The sequence below is a fragment of the Uranotaenia lowii genome, chromosome 2, assembly GCF_029784155.1.
Source record: "Uranotaenia lowii strain MFRU-FL chromosome 2, ASM2978415v1, whole genome shotgun sequence".
Classification (NCBI taxonomy): Eukaryota; Metazoa; Arthropoda; class Insecta; order Diptera; family Culicidae; genus Uranotaenia; species Uranotaenia lowii.
In genome coordinates, this window is record NC_073692.1 from 231,231,878 (window position 1) to 231,248,840 (window position 16,963).

The following is a 16,963-nucleotide window of genomic DNA, read 5'->3' on the forward strand; positions in this document are numbered from 1 at the left end:
TAACAGGCTGGTTGTATTTTTCAATGCAAAATGTAGACTCATTATTTCATCCAAATATATCCACGTGCTTTGAACAGTAGAAGGACAAAAAAACCGCCAAAGTTTCCCCTTTCAAATCCTTAATATTCAGCAAGCTTTGATTTGCTGTCCAGTACACGTGAACTCTGAATGGTCGTTTCTAATGCCTGGCCCATGGAGATGGTGAAAAAAACCCCGCCAAAGGAAACGAAAATCTGTTAGCAAAATGTGTGCCATGACTTTTAGTTTGTGTGAATAAAACCGAAAGTTGTATGGGAGGGTCCCTTTTCTTAGGTGGGAGGGGCTCATAACTATTACTAAAACCTTACCCTGGTTCAACTACATCTCTGTACCAAATTTCAGGCTGATCGGTTCAGCGGTGTGGATTTGTATAAGGTGCATACAAACAAACAAACATATATAGTCCAACTCATCTTTATATATTAGATGTACTTAAATTTAAAACACTTACGTTGCTGCCGTTAGGGTAACAGTAAGGATAGGAAGGAAGGGATGGAGATTAAGGATGGTTTTTGGAGGTGGATAGGAGATAGGATGAATTTTTGGAAAGGGTGCTTAAAAATTTCCCACACCAGGTTGCACACGGTTACGAAGACCATTTCCTGTCTTCTCCTCCCAAGCTTAGACAAGATTAGACAAGATAAACCGCGCTTGTCACGCGTTACTTTTGCTGATGTTTTGCTTCTTGGGAGGTCCATGCAGTTTAATTTTAGAGGTTTGGTTTATGAAGCACAGTAAGATCACGCCCCTCCACTAGTCATACTATCTTTGTACGGTATGGTTTCGAAGGAGTGGATGAACCCTACTGTGCTGAGTTTCGTTACTGTGATGATTGTTTCGAGTTAAATCCAAAAATAATTTGATTTGTGTTGAGTTGTGAAAACTAAATATCTCATCCGTTAAAAATCAAAAAACTAATGAAAGGAAGTTAAACATAGTTTAACATTGTTCAATACCTTTAATTGTATACTCCTTTTGTGAAGTTGCAAAAAAAAGGGTGTCCACGATGAAATTGTCACACACAAAATTGATTCGTAAAATTTGAGTTTTCATCCGATTGCCATCAAATTTCCAGGGATTGAAAAATAGCTATTAAACTTCAATTTACCATTTTACTCGTATTTTATTTACAGTCTCTACGCAAATGCCCGCAATTTGGCCTTGACCCCGGCCATAAGATTCTGCCAAACCTGTGTATTAACCGTTTTTTGCATGTAAACCCATACTGTCTTCAGTTCCTCGACTGTCTTCCATATCTTAGGTCGTTTAAGAAGCATCGGAGTGTTGAACATTTCCGGCACGAAATTGACCTTACTGTCCGCATAACACTTCAGCACGTCCTTGGAGTAGTGGCATGAGGCCAAATCTTGTCAGAAGATTTTTGGGACGCTGTGGGCCTTCAGAAGAGGAAGCAGCCGCTTCTGGAGGCACTTCCCCAAGTAACAATTTAAATTCCAATAGGCTTTGTAAGCAAATGAGGTTGTTTTATAAAAGATTCAAAAAGTCTTTGTTATCCTTTGAGGTATTTCGATAAGAACTCTATAAAAACGTTCTTCAAGATAGCTACAAAACCTTTATAAAACTTTTTACAAAAGTGTCAATTATGTTTCTTTTGTTGTTTTTGTAAGAGATTTCAAGAGTTCTATAAAACCATTTCCACACTTCCTTATGAAATCTGAAATATCTTCCGAATAAAATCATAATTGCTTTTATATAGTACAAATTGACTGTGACCCTTATAAAGAAAGAAAACTTTGATTATAACCTAATAGTTTAATAGTATTACAAATTGACACTCAAAATACCCTTAAATAACCCTTATGAATATAAAAAGTCCCAATTAAAACCTTATAGTTTAATAGTATTACAAATTGTCTTTTAAAATACCATTAAATAACCCTTTTTAAGAAAGAAAGCTTTGAATAAAACTTAATAGTTTTATAGGTAGCAAATAACTCCGTATGAGGTCTTCGTCAAGAAAAAAATGTACAACGCCAAACAGAATGTAAACAAACTTTTTGCATTTTGATATATTGTAAAATTTATTGTCAATATTTCCTTTTTTATCTTCACACCAGTTACAAAATGTATAATCTAACTTTTAGGGAGTTCGTTCGTTTTCAATTATGGCTAACATTGATTCCATCAAGCATGTTTTGAATCGAAAATGCCCGCCGGAAGGCTGTGACGTTCTTGATCTTACATAACACATCGACTCCACAGCACCCACATTCACTGGTCCATTCCTGTGCTCCATTTCTTCCTTTTTAGAGGTACTTGTTGTTCCGATGATGCTTCAGTTTACCGTAGTACCGTAAAACCATTCTTTAAACGATGGCCTTCAAAAACAGAGCGGATCCCATCCGCTTTGGTGGCCACTATTTGTGCTATCATCGCCACAAGGCGCGAGTGACCACAGTCCCGGCTTCGGCTTTGGGACTCTTTTCGCGGCGCACAATCCAAGATCCGAGTTCGTTCAGCTTCACTTGTCCGAAATGAGTAACCGGTTTGCCGTAGTAACGGGCTGGACTTTGGTATATTATTTTCCCGGATAAATCACCAAAACCCATCTGGGTTCTTCTGTACGCTCTAGTTAAACGTCAAATAACCTTAAAAAAGGAAGCTTTGCATAAAACATAATAGTTTTATAGCCAACAAATTTCTCCGGATATGGTTTTCTTCAAGAAAAAATGTAGATAAAATGTTCTATAAGATGCATAAGGGATTTAACCAAGTCCAATTATTCCAGAAAAGGAATTTATCTAGACAATCTAGTTTTATAACTGACTTTTATAAATCAAATAGGAATTATTGTTCATTCCCCATTTTTTAAAGGGAAAATGTAAAAAAAATATTTTTTTTTATTGAATGTTATTGCGTTAAAAGCAATTTTTTACAGTATTTTGAAGAAAAATATTAATTTCGCAGAATGTTAAATCAAATTATGACGAAGAAAACAAGGAAAAATACATTTTCACAAAACGGAATGCTATTATCAAGAAAATTAATTGATTTGTTTTAGTTAATTTCGAAGGTTTAATGTGGGGCGCATTTTCATTGCTAGTTTTTCAAAAAATTAATCGATAAAATCAGAAGCGCAATATCTTTATGCGAGAAGAACTTGAAAAAATCTAATGTAACTTTATGAGTTTTGATTATTGGATAGAGAAAATATAAAAACATTAAGTCACAATGATTTGCTTTGTTATAAACATTTTTAAACCATCTATTGGAGAGAATTGATTCAATCAAGAAGTTTTTTTCTATCACGAGAATTCATGGTCTTAGAAGAGTTTTTGGTAAAGGCCTTATATATTCCCATGGTTTTATAAAGTATTTTAATTCCTGTCTGGAAAACCTCCTGTAGGTGGGCCTTTTTGTATATATAAGCGTTTTATAAATGTTTTGAAGGAACTTATGAAATTTGGTGTTGATTTCAGGCGAGGTTTTATAGATCTCTTGTAGATTCTTATAAAACTAAAATTGTTACTTGGGTTCTTCATGTTCATCGTGTCCTGGGTCTCGAAAGGTGCACTCCGCTTCCCGTACGTGCAGATGGCTTGCCACACCAGGAATTTATTCGCAAATTTTGACATCTTCTGAGTGCGAACATGATCCGGAACACTGAACTTATCCTTCACATATGTTTGGTCGTCCATGATGCAGTATTCAACTTTCGTCAGCATGTTGAGGTACAACTTCCTAGCACGGGTTTTGGCGTCTTTGTCGAGATTAGGGGCTTCTCTTCGAGATTAGGGGCCTTTTGTACCTTGAACGTTCGAAATCCAGCCTAAGTTTCAGCCTTCTGGACAAAATTTCGGCTTAGGTGCAGCTTCTTAGCCACATCCCGAACGGAGGCATTCGGGTTTCGGTTGAAGGCCCCAACTGCGCGGTTGTGATTTTGCCTTCACTTCTGGGCTTCCGATCGGTGGTCAATCGTTCCTCGAGCCGCTTAATCACTCGCGATACCGTGGAATTCGCGATTCCCAACGTTTTAGCGATGGAATGATGCGAGATCCTTGTTCTCATGATGAATGTGCAAGATTTTATCACGCACTAGCTGTTCTTTCGATTCCATTTCCGCGAGTTTTGATCACAGGACTTTTAAACTTGCAGGATGTTAACCTTCCTAGGCCGTTCGCAAAATTTTGAACAAATTATTTTTCGCTGGTTTTGACTAGTAAATTGATTTCGTTCCACTGGTCACATATCTTGACCGATATTTATGAATTTAGATTCATTGTTTAGGTAATTTATTCAAGATTTTAAATATATAAAATTTAAATCGATTTGACTTAGCAGATGACCTATAGAACGCTTTGAAAAAGACATCATTTTAAAATTCTTATATCTGCAGTATAGGTTGGTGTAAAAAATTTTTTTTATATGTTTTGAAATTGTGAAAAATAAATCTTTTTAAACATATAGAAAAATTTTAGGGTCCCATGGGAGTTTTGGTCGCGATCTTGGAATTACCGGAAAAAAAAATTCTCACTTTTCAAAAGAGGTATCATTTTTTCTTAGCAGCGCTGTATCTCATTCATAATTGGACCGATTTTCAAAATTTAAATTTTAGTTTTATTTTGATAACATGATACTCATTTTCACTGAATACACTTAGTATCTCAAATATTACTGTTATTCGTAATACGAGAATGAAAACAAGAAAAAAATCGTGATTTTCGAACCCGTCTGTTATGATGCGCACATTTCTCATTTTGTTATCGTGATTTCTTAAAACTTTTCATCAAACCTGCCCATTTTTATATACCCAATGATAGATTTTAATCTCTACAATCTATTGATATGCTGTTTATGTGGTTTTTCAAAAATTTGTAGCAACGTTTTCCGAATTTACTAAAAGATATCGGAATTCGTCCAGATTTTCAAAAGTTTTGTAGCAAGCAAGCACAACCCCCCGAGAGAGCGTAAATCGAACAAAATCCATGGCTCTCCCAGTCGTGCTCTCGAAATCTGCCGTTCTATGGCAGACTGAAGGAATCGCCAGCATGGTTACTTAGGGTGGTTTGTGCTGATACGTATGAATATTTTTACGTACCTAATTCATAGCTAAGTCATTGTCTTCATCATTTTGATTGTTTTTCCGCTTTTCAAAGTTACAGAGACCTAGTTCAGAATTTATTTTATCTTTAATGCATAGTGTGGTTTCAAAACGACACTTAATTTAAATTATTTCGGAAGCGCGTGGATATTGTTATATGAAAAACAATCACAACCAATATTACAACGATTTAAATCTTTAAGTTTATAATACTATAAATATCGAGTTCTAATTTACATGTGAAATATAAGACAAAATGTGCATAAAAGTAATTTAAATCATAATTTGAACTCTTCGTGGTGTTATGAGAATTAAAAGAAGCTTTGAATGAATTAGTGATTGCCATATCAATTTAAAAAATGTCGTGTTTAAAAAGGTTAAGACATTATGTTCCAGAAAATTGTCATCGACATCTTTTGTTTCAGTGATATTTTTTTTAAATAGACATTCTTCATTTACATAAGTGTGATTTTTATGATTTTACTCATGTTTTCTTCAAAAAGATTCATAATTTTAACTTATTATCAGGATTAAAAAAAAATTAAAAAAAAAAACTCCAAATAAATTATAAATAATTTATGATTAAAACTTCAGAAATAGTTTTATGGATTCATAATGCTGTGCTTCGAATTGTGAGATCTAAACTAGTTTTTCGGATTTTATTATTTTAATTTTTGAATTTCCAATTATGAATTTTGCAATTCAAATAAACATTTTTCTAAGAGTTCAGAATTGGAATTTATAATGAATAAATTAGTAATTGAAAACTAAGACAAAAGGATTGCTTATTCTTAATTTCAAATTCATACCCAACAAAAATCAGAATTCAAATTTAAATTTGACAGTTTCGATTTTAGTATCATAAATATGAAACTTACAATTTTGTAGTACGAGTTTTCAATCGTGAGTTTGTTTTATTTTTTAAATAAGGGTTTAAAAAAGAATTGAAAATTGTGGACTTTTTATTCAAAATTCACCATTGGAAGCTTAGTATTGTGAACAATTTTATAATTTCGATTTAAGAGTTTTGAATTCAGAAAAAATAAATTGTTAACATAGAAAAATGAATCATGAATATTGAATTATTTATTCTAAAATTTTATTCTTCATTCGGATTTAAAGTTCAGATTTGTAATCTGAAATATAAACAGCAAATCTTATTTTAATACGTATTGTTTTGAAATAATTTAAAAATTAACATCGAAATCATTCACACTTGTGTAAAAGTCTTATGTATGTATGTAAATTTTATGTTACAAATAAAAATCAAAGAAGATGCCACCGAAATTATTTTGCCAAATGAGAATTCCAAAACATTTCTGAACTAGGTCTCTGTAACTTTGAAAAGCTGAAAAACAATCAAAATGATGAAGACAATGACTTAGCTATGAATTAGGTACGTAAAAATATTCATACGTATCAGCACAAACCACCCTAAGTAACCATGCTGGCGATTCCTTCAGTCTGCCATAGAACGGCAGATTTCGAGAGCACGACTGGGAGAGCCATGGATTTTGTTCGATTTACGCTCTCTCGGGGGGTTGTGCTTGCTTGCTACAAAACTTTTGAAAATCTGGACGAATTCCGATATCTTTTAGTAAATTCGGAAAACGTTGCTACAAATTTTTGAAAAACCACATAAACAGCATATCAATAGATTGTAGAGATTAAAATCTATCATTGGGTATATAAAAAATGGGCAGGTTTGATGAAAAGTTTTAAGAAATCACGATAACAAAATGAGAAATGTGCGCATCATAACAGACGGGTTCGAAAATCACGATTTTTTCTTGTTTTCATTGTCGTATTACGAACAACAGTAATATTTGAGATACTAAGTGTATTCAGTGAAAATGATTATCATGTTATCAAAATAAAACTAAAATTTGAACTTTGGAAATCGGTTCAGTTAAGAATGAGATACAACACTGCAAAGCAAAAGTTCATAAAAAAAAGCTTTTTTTCAGAAATTCCACGCTAGCGACCAAAAATTCCATATGACCATCCATTTTTTTCTATATGTTTAAAAAGATTTATTTTTCACAATTTCAAAACTTATTAAATAATTTCAATACGTCAAAGCAATGAGAAGATATGGGAATTCTGAGAAGACATTATTTTCGGGGGTTTTTTCCATTCGGAGCAGAATCCAGACGTTCGGATAAGTTACATCAACTGAAATTTTATACATTCAGAAACTAGAAAAAATTTCCTAACTAATGAATGTAAAATCATGAAAATCGGTTAACATATATCATCAGGGGAACGCGCGCAAACTCTCGGGTCATATTGACCCGAACGGCTTTTGTGTAACTTTTTTTTTCGGCTTGCCAGTTGTGGCATTTCCGGTGGTCACAGGAAGTTGCTTTTTCTACAGGTTATGTATTTCGTGGTTTTAGTAATATGTTCCAAAATTCCATATTTTTCCGATTTTTTTCAAAAGAGTTATGACGATTTTAAAGTTCGCTTCGGGTCATATTGACCCGAACGGCCTAGGAAGGTTAACAATGCACTATGAACTAAATCCACCCAAATGTTCATTAATTTCTACCCAACGGTTAAAAAGTTAAAGAAATTTCATAGTGTGGCAATTTCATCGTGGACACCCTTTACGCACTCCTCCACTCTGAGACCTTTCGAAGTAGCAATTTGCGCCTGAATCGCATATTGTAGTCAGAATGATACTCAGTGTCACCTTAACATGCTAATTGACAATAAGTATACCTTTTTAAGTAATAATTCGTGAGATTGATACAAATATATGGGTGATAGCGGGTTTCAATTAGCGGAACTGAAAAACAGTGGAACTTTTTAATTCGCAAGCTCAATCATAATTTAGCAGCAAAAATAAACCGCTAACAAAAAGTTAGCGGACTAATTGGCGATTAGCTGATTAGCGCATTTGTGCCGAACACTGCTTATGTAACGAATACCAAATAGGGAAAAAAAAACATTATTGTAAAATTACACAAACATCCTAAATGACTAAATAAAAAGTTTCCAAAGTCACAAAACATGGCACGAAATTAAATTCAACATAATTTCAGTCATTCTAACAACTCTGTTATTTTGATCATTGGATCATCTTTGAAATTTGTGGAGTGTGATTGTATTTGTTAATATTTATTTTGCTTTTCAAATAGCATTATGTGGGCCATTTGAGCTTTTTTTTATATTTTTAATTTGAATTTTAAGTTTTTCTATTATTGCCTTTTTTGTGTATTTGTCACTTTTGCTTGATTGAAAGATTTCAATTTACGGTTTCGGCCAAGGGCTGTTTTAAAAAAATATTCTTCTAAGGGTTGAATTTAAACGGAAAAATTTGATGTCACTGTATTAGAGCATAATAAAAACTCTTCTGAGATTTTTCGTAAAAAATTTCAGTTTTTCTTAAAAACGGTGAGTAGTTTAAAACTTACTTGGGTGAACGAAATATATATTTCACCCCGACTTCCCCCAGACTCCTAACGCAACGGTTAGATATTGGTAGATTCGGCCTAGTACTTCGTCGTTTTGGTTGGTAAGTATAAGTGTTAACTCTGATCCGCGAATTTGCGGTTTCTCCATCCCATCGATCGCACGCCGCCTAAGCCGGATCTCTCTAAGGCAGCAGCAACAGCAACAGGTTGAAAACTCCCATCAGCCCGTGTTTCTTCTTCAACTGCAACCCACGCTCCTTGCGCACGAGAGGTTTGGCGTTGTGTCGTGTTGTGGGTCTCTCACGACGATCGGCATCACGACGCGGCTCAGCTGTTTTTCATGTCGTCGCCGTCGCCGTCGTTTTCTCGGTTTCGATCGAACCGGATGCTAATCGATCGCGGTTGCTGTTGTTGAGAGTTGATGTGGGAGAGAAGCGGTTTTCTCATGAATTGCGGTGCGCTTCGATGGGTTCTGCACCAGTAATGTGTACTTGGTAGACAGGTGAGCCCCTCGCTTTGGATGGAGACTTGGCTCACGCTTCGCGACAGTCTTGGTCCAGGTGTTTGAGAGTTCGGTCGAAGTTTTTTGGAGATCTTGTGCGCGGTTCGAGGCGTTTGGTGTGCTAAATCGTGGGTATTTTTTTTTTGTCTCCGTGGGGTTGTTTTCTAGACGGTTGCGCGCTAAGGGGAAAGTGTGTGAGGTGGCGCATTGATTGCTGTCTCGTTTTGTCCTACGGTTTTCGATCGGCGACTTGAGCAGAAGGAGAAGAAAAAGAAGAAGACGTGGTAGTTCAAGTGCTGCTACGTGAGTTGCGAAGATCTTTGGGGGATTGCGTTTTGGTCGCAATTTAATTTTACTTTTCGGTGAACGGTATCCATAATACGTTTGAGTTGGAGAAGAAATCGCAAGTAACGCAGCAAGGTAGCCGATCGTGAGTGAGAGTAACTGAGGATTTCACTACGAATATTTCTGGTTTTTTATCGGTACTACCCCGAATGTCTTGAATCTCAAAGAGCTGAACGTTCCAAACTCGTTCAAGTGACGGGGTTTAATTGTTGCTAATTGTAATAAAAAAAAATCGCAAGGATAGCTCCGGTTCATAGTTTTGAAATATCTCGGTGTTCATCAAAGTGTAAAAGGAAACAGTTTTGCAAAAGACACCAAGTACAATAAAGGTGTGCAGGCAGCCAATCGACAATTTCATAATTGGTCGCAATGAGTACCTACCGAAAGAAGCACTCGAATGGATGGCAGTGACACGTAAAACTTGAAGTCGGCCTCTTTCAGCCTTCCTCCTCACTCCACTCCCATCGCCTGAGAGGGTGTCGAATAGGGGGTAAATTCCACACACAAGACACAAGACGGTCACCTGGGCGGCTCATTAACCCACAATATCAACCGATGATGGAAAAACAACAAAAAATAAACGAACATAATTAAATGAATTGTAAAAGCCAGCCATAGCACCAGTACACATATTTGTGCAATAATCAAATTAATCAAGAACCATCACCTTAGTTAGCAGCACCTCGGAGCTAGGTTCCTCTACGTTAGGCCGCCTCGAGTCCAAGCAAATGGGGGGTGGCTTTCAAACACAGTAGCGCATCAACAACGGGTAGCGTCTTTTTGGAGGCCACGATCATCGAGAACTTCCCCCCAACAACCCCAACTTCAGAGGCGTTAGTAAACTTGAATTGAGGAAAAAACGAAACGAAACGAAACGCTGCTGTACTGTTGTAATGCACCGTGCCATTGCAATTTCCAGCCTTAGAAGCAAACGGCAGCAGCAGCATCTTCATATTTCTGATGCCGCGCGATGTTTCGTTTCTTTGGGGCTCTCCTCTGACCCGTAAATTAGACGAAGAAGAGCCTCCCATCCGCCGTTGGTGGCGTTGATGTACGCGACACAAAGCGTCGCCAATCGTGTTTATTCCATTGGAAGTTCAATGTTGGTAAGTGTTTGTGAAGCAATTAATACATCAGTCATCCTTAGTTTTATTTCCTTGGAAAACTTGAAAACATGGCCCAATTAAAATCGCCTCAGCTTAAATATGACAAAGCACCTTCCGATAGCGTTTCGAAAAGGGGGCGGATTTTTTTCGCACTTTGTGGTAAGATAATGAAAGCTGTAAAGTATATATGTGTTGTTATTAATGACTTATTGGAATTGATTGGACAGAGTAACAATATTTTTTGTGCATTTGTTTTAACTAAGCATAAGTTTCGTTTGAAAACATCTAATTTACAAAAATGAAAATCAATAAATTACCAAAAGCAATAAGGCCGGTACACATTTAAAATTTGGCTTTTGTCAGACTTTAGAACAGATATTATTTTTTTGATTATTCATACTGCGCGTCGGCCGTAATAAACGTTAGGGGAGATTCAAGGCCGTGCGAAAGTAAGGGAAGGAAGGGCCCATCCTCCATGAATATTTTTCCAATTCAAATTTTCAGTACAAAAAATTAATTTACCGGTAAATCACTTGATCCCACAAAGTGTTTGAAAATAAGTGTTAACAAACATGTCAAAAAATCGGCTTGCCTCCGGTGGAATGTAGTCTTAGATCAATCTCTAGGCCTAAAATATTTCATTTAACGACTCTATATGACGTTCACTAATCTAATCAATTGTAGATTTCGATTTGCAATTCAGTTAGACTTTTGTATTGAAATTCAAATCTTGACACATAAAAACCTTAACTCGTGTTTGGAATGGGCTTTTACTAAGAAGTGTATCTAAACAAGTTCACCATTTGAACTTCAAAATTCATTCATTGATTACTAATTCTAAGCATCACAAGTTGGTAGCCATGTGACAGTTGACTGAGTCGATTTGGGGTCATTTTTGAAATTCTCAAACCCTGGGCCCAAAACTTATCCTTGATTTTTTGCAGAATTTTTAAGTAACGTTTACATGAGTAAATTTGAACTTTTGGGTTTGTATGGGAGAATGGAATATTTTGTACTGAAAAATCATTGTTGTTTCTTCTGTGGAACCGACCCTGCTTATGGTTTTTGTGCCAATTCATAAATTCTCTAAAGGAAATTTTTCGCTGAACAATACTTCTAACACTTTAAAAAATCGATTTTTAATTTTTTTTATTTTCTTATTGTAAAACATTTCAAGAATGTTGTGTCAAATTTTCAAATCAATTGAAGCAAAACTGTAGAAATTATAGGCCTTTATCTTCTCCTATCTAATACTGCAAGAAAGCAAGAGCAGAAACTTCAAACGCGTTTTTCTCGAAAGCACATTTTTAAAGTCCGTGGACATTGTCATTTGAAAACTACTTATCCGATTCTTTTCAAATTTGGAACATATTTTCTACATATAAAATACCAGACCCCAACGTTGTTCTTTTTTGTTTGTTTTACTTTGGGGAGATTTTGCAGATAAAAAATGGCGGATTTTTTCGTGAAAAATCGTAGTTTTTACTTCAATCAGCCACAAAAATTTCATAAATTTTTTTTAAAGTTAAATAAAAACGTTGGGGTCCAGAAAAACATCTTTTAAAAATATTTTGCTCTGATTTTTTGACTTCAGATGATTCTGTGCTGAGATACAGTGTCCACCGCAAATCCTGTTTTCTAAAAGGCATCCTCGAAAGTGCTTCGTCACCGGCTCATTTTTCAACATTTTTCTACGAAAAAATTACTAAATGTTCTTTTAACAATGCTTTGTATAATGCAAAAAATTTGAATACATTTGTTTGAACGATAGCTCTAGAAAAAAATCGTGAAAATGGTGTTTTTATATACCCGTTAGACCCTACCTCCCCCCCCCCTTAATGAGCTACTTAATACTATTTGTACAAAACATGGTAGGCATTCTTAGTTTCGTAATTGTACACTCAAATGAGATTCAATCCGACGTCTAAAAATTGAAATGGATACATTAAAGTCAAAGTGTGTAAAATGACGTAAAAAGCATGTTATTGCGGATAGAAGAGGGTCGTTACTGCCATAGCGCGTGCTTCTTGATTCCAGAAAGAGCCAATTTCGATTGCGAAGAGTTCGTTCTGGTGCATAGATGTTACATCGGGAAAGCAGCCATGCGCAATCGATTTCGTTTAGTAAAATCTTAGTCACGAATAGAGATTGGCCGATGGAATGGCGATTCGATAGCGTCTGAAGACCTAGCAGAGCACAACGATGAGCGTAAGGTGGCAGGTTTAAAGGATTCTCCCAGGGTAGCGCACGAAGAGCATAACGCACAAATCGTCGTTGAATTGCCTCAAAACGCGTAATCCAAGCAGCTTTGAAAGGCCACCATACCAGGTTCGCCAATTCCAGTATTGATCGAACCAGGCAGCCAAACAGGGCTCCCAGGCAGATCGGATCGATGAATTCTTCACTCAAACGTATGATGAATCCCAACATGCGGTTTGCCTTCTCAAGTATCACAGAGTAATGACGTTTAAAAGTCATACGACTGTCCAATAAGACACCAAGATCCTTACCTCCTCCACACGATGCAACTACTCACCCAGTATATTGTAATTCTACAAGAACGAATGTTTCCTGCGCTCAAATGTGATAATACAGCACTTCGAAACGCTCAAAACCAATAAATTATAGGCACACCAGCTCACTACTATGTCCAGGAAGCGTTGTAACACGTAAAAATCAGCTAGACTGTTTATAACTAAGTATATTTTTAGGTCATCCGCATACTGAAGAACACCACATCCAATGAATAGCAAATTTAAGTCATTGCAGAACAGCGTAAACAATAATGGACCCAGATTGCTGCCTTGTGGTACGCCAGAGTTTGGAATAAAACCAAAGGATTCAGCAGAACCAATTTTAACAGCCAATCGGCGATTCGTTAGGTAACTTTTTTAAGGAGGATTTCATGGTTCACTGAATCGAATGCAGCTGAAATATCTGTGTAAATAGCATCGATTTGTTTGCCGCCATCCATTTTCGATATACAGAAGGATGTAAAAACTGTTAGGTTTGAAGTTTCCGATCGTTTAGGGAAAAATCCATGCTGATCCTCAGAGATCCAGTTCCGACAAACTGAGAACATAACATCGTTGACGATTCTCTCCATTACCTTTGAGCATGCAGCTAGCGATGTGACACCTCTGTAGTTAAGAACATCTTGTTTGTCATCTTTTTTGTGGACTGGACACATATGCGATTTTTTCCAGCTGGAAGGGAATTTCTGTTGTACTAGGGACTGATTAAACATGTGGGTAAGAGGTTTTATCAGTGAATGACGACATTTTTTCAATATGCACGCTGGTATTCCATCTTGTCCGAATGAAGCGGAATACTTCAAATTAATGTAGCCTCTGAGACCATTTCCTCACTAATAGCAAAAACGTCCAGATCCAGAACATCAATGGGTAGTCGCGTGACGGCAGCGTTTAATTGATCGTAAATGTAACTTAAAAATTCTGCAAAAAATCATGAATGAGTTTTGGACCAAAACGAAGCTTATAAAACTCCAGGGTTTGAGAAATTCAAAAATGACCAAAATCGACTCAGTTGATTGTGACAGGTGTTAAAAACTCACGATAGTCAACAGATTTAGGAAAATAAAAACAAAACCTCGTATCGATGACTTTATAACTCATCACTTTGATTGCAAAACATAGGGTAAATGTCATTCCAAATTTCATGTCGGTATGAAATATTCCTAAAGAAACCAATTCCAGCCTCAATTGTGTTTTGTCTTTTTCATTCTTCTTAATCCCAAACTCCATATTCAAAATTGTTTAGATAAATCGCTCAAGGCCTCAAAATTCACACTTTTTCCGAGGTGCAAATAATCAACTCTTAAGGTTTTGATTTTTTTGGGTGCCCTGAATCCAAAGATGTAATAAGGATTTTGTCTATCAGCTTTGGTTTTTTTTAAATAAGTTAAAATCTTTGAATAAATTTTTTTTGACAAAATTTTAAAACTTAAAAAAATAAAAGAAAGGATTCAAATCAATTATCCAGTTTCCCCAAGATCGCAAGTAATTATGGTCTTGGGGAAAAACGTTATAGCAGTGTTCTACTTGTTAACTTTAATCCATTTATACTGTTTATTATATATATTATACTACTTTTGTCTTGTTATGTCCAAGATAAGCTAATTTTATTTAAGCGTGTACGCTCGTGCTAACGCTCAGCCGAACTAAACAAACAACCGAATGGAAACAATAGCTCTGGAAAAGCATAAATAAACTTGGAAGAGCTAGCCTCTTTTAGTTCTGGCTTTAAACTAATTATTTATTATTTATTTACATAGTATTCCGTCTCACGACATAACTTGACGAACATAATTCCTAAAATTCACTCGGTTCATAGCAACCGTTCTCCAATTTCTCGGGCACCCCACGTTCGCCAGATCACGCTCCACTTGGTCTAACCACCTCGCTCGTTGCGCCCCCGCTCGTCTTGTTCCTACCGGATTCGTAGCGAACACCTGTTTTGCAGGACAGTCGTCCGGCATTCTCGCAACATGTCCCGCCCAGCGTATCCGGTCAGCCTTCACCACCTTCTGGATACTGGGTTCGCCGTAGAGGCGCGCGAGCTCGTGGTTCATCCTTCGCCTCCACACTCCGTTCTCCTGTACGCCGCCAAAGATGGTTTTTAACACTCGTCGCTCGAATACTCCGAGTGTACGCAGGTCCTCCTCGAGCAATATCCATGTCTCGTGCCCGTAGAGAACAACCGATCTAATGAGCGTCATATATAGGTTACACTTCGTGCGAGGGCTAAGTCTTCTCGACCGCAGTTGCTTGTGGAGTCCATAGTAGGCACGACTTCCGCTGATAATTCGCCTCCGGATCTCACGGCTGGTGTCAGTGTCTGCGGTCACCAGTGAGCCGAGATAGACAAAGTCTTCGACTATCTCCAGCTCGTCGCCGTCGATCATGACCTTGTTATTACTGGACAAGCGGGTTCGGTCGGTCTCGGATCCGCAGGCCAGCATGTACTTCGTCTTGGACGTATTAATCATCAACCCAATCCTTCCTGCTTCGCGTTTCAATTTGCGGTAGATCTCCTCCACCGTCGCAGATGATCTGCCGACTATATCAATGTCATCGGCAAAGCAGATAAGTTGACTGGATCTGTTGAAAATCGTGCCCCGCATTTCGCCCACCGCTCGTCGAATAACACCTTCTAGCGCCACGTTGAACATCATGCAGGATAGACCATCACCTTGTCGAAGCCCCCTGCGCGATTCGAATGAACTCGACAATTCACCCGAAATCCGCACACAGCACTGCGTTCCATCCATCGTCGCCTTGATCAGTCTGATCAGCTTCCCGGTCAGCTTTAAACTAAGTAATACGCGTTTTAATTATATCCGAAATCTAGTGATGAAACATAAAATGTCTTAAAACCTGTCACAATCCGGGCATTTGATTTCAAGCTTGTCGACCAGAATCCACTCAATATCCGGGTGAATTTCGTCAAAACTAAGGAATTATTCAAACAAAATCAAGAAAAAAAACTTAAATAAACATTTCATCTCAACAAAAACAGCACATTTTTAATCGTATCTAAGGTTTTCAAAAAACCTATCATGAGCCTGCTTTTTTAATTTTCACATAAATTTACTTAAATTTTTAGTCAATTTTTTAAAAATAAATTGATTAAATTTATCTCTGTTTTTTCAATTCTGAATATATGTGTTCTGAAGAAAAAAAAAAAGAAAAACAAAGTTCTACTTTTTGTTTTTTTTTAGGACCCAATATTTCAATGGACGGCTACAAAGTATTTCGAAAATCATTATTTCATCTTTCTTCAGTTTCTTATTGATCATTTTAGAAATCACCCATTTTCCAACCTGTACTTTGGCAGTAGAAGCTTTCAATGATGAATTGAACATGTTGTTTTATAAATATATGAAGTTATTAGTTTGTACTTCAAAAATTAACTTTTTTGGCCTGATAACTGGGAGAATTTGAATTAAAAAAAATGATTTTATCTCTGATTTTGATCACTAGAACTCTTGCAATAATATTGATGTTATTCTTTGTGTTAAATTGAATTTAATTATCAGGTATGTTTTTTGAATAAATTTTCTCAAGCTCAAAAAGGATTTTTTTATCCATAATCATGATATCACAACTCAAATCGTAAATAAATATTTTTAAAGATCATAATAATACAGGAGAATGTTTCATTCAAGCCTTCAAGTTAAACAACAATTATTATCATTTTGCTGAATAATTTCAAATCATGATAAATTTCATACCTGGTTTGAAATTAATTTCGGAATTCGGATTTAGTTTCTTTTCAAATCTGGTTGTTTATTGTATTGTATTTCTATGATTCTTATGTCCGCAGCTTTAAATTTCGGTTTTATGCAAAATTTTAAACAGCATTCGTTTTCTGTGTTTTCTTAAATATTGAGGATAAATTTGAAAACTTGACTGCTGAGTATTTATTTTTAAGCAAATGTTCTGTTCAGAATGAGGAAAATCATTTTAAA

General features: G+C 36.2%; 1 protein-coding gene across 1 annotated transcript in view; it reads left to right on the top strand.

The window, feature by feature from the left end:
- Nucleotides 1–9,076: 9,076 nt before the first annotated feature.
- LOC129744988 (dual oxidase) overlaps nt 9,077–16,963 on the top strand; it is a 209,971-nt gene continuing 202,084 nt past the window's right edge. Inside the window, exon 1 of the mRNA XM_055737811.1 lies at nt 9,077–9,150. The gene's annotated coding sequence lies outside the window, so the exon portion shown is untranslated. The remainder of the gene's footprint in view (nt 9,151–16,963) is intronic.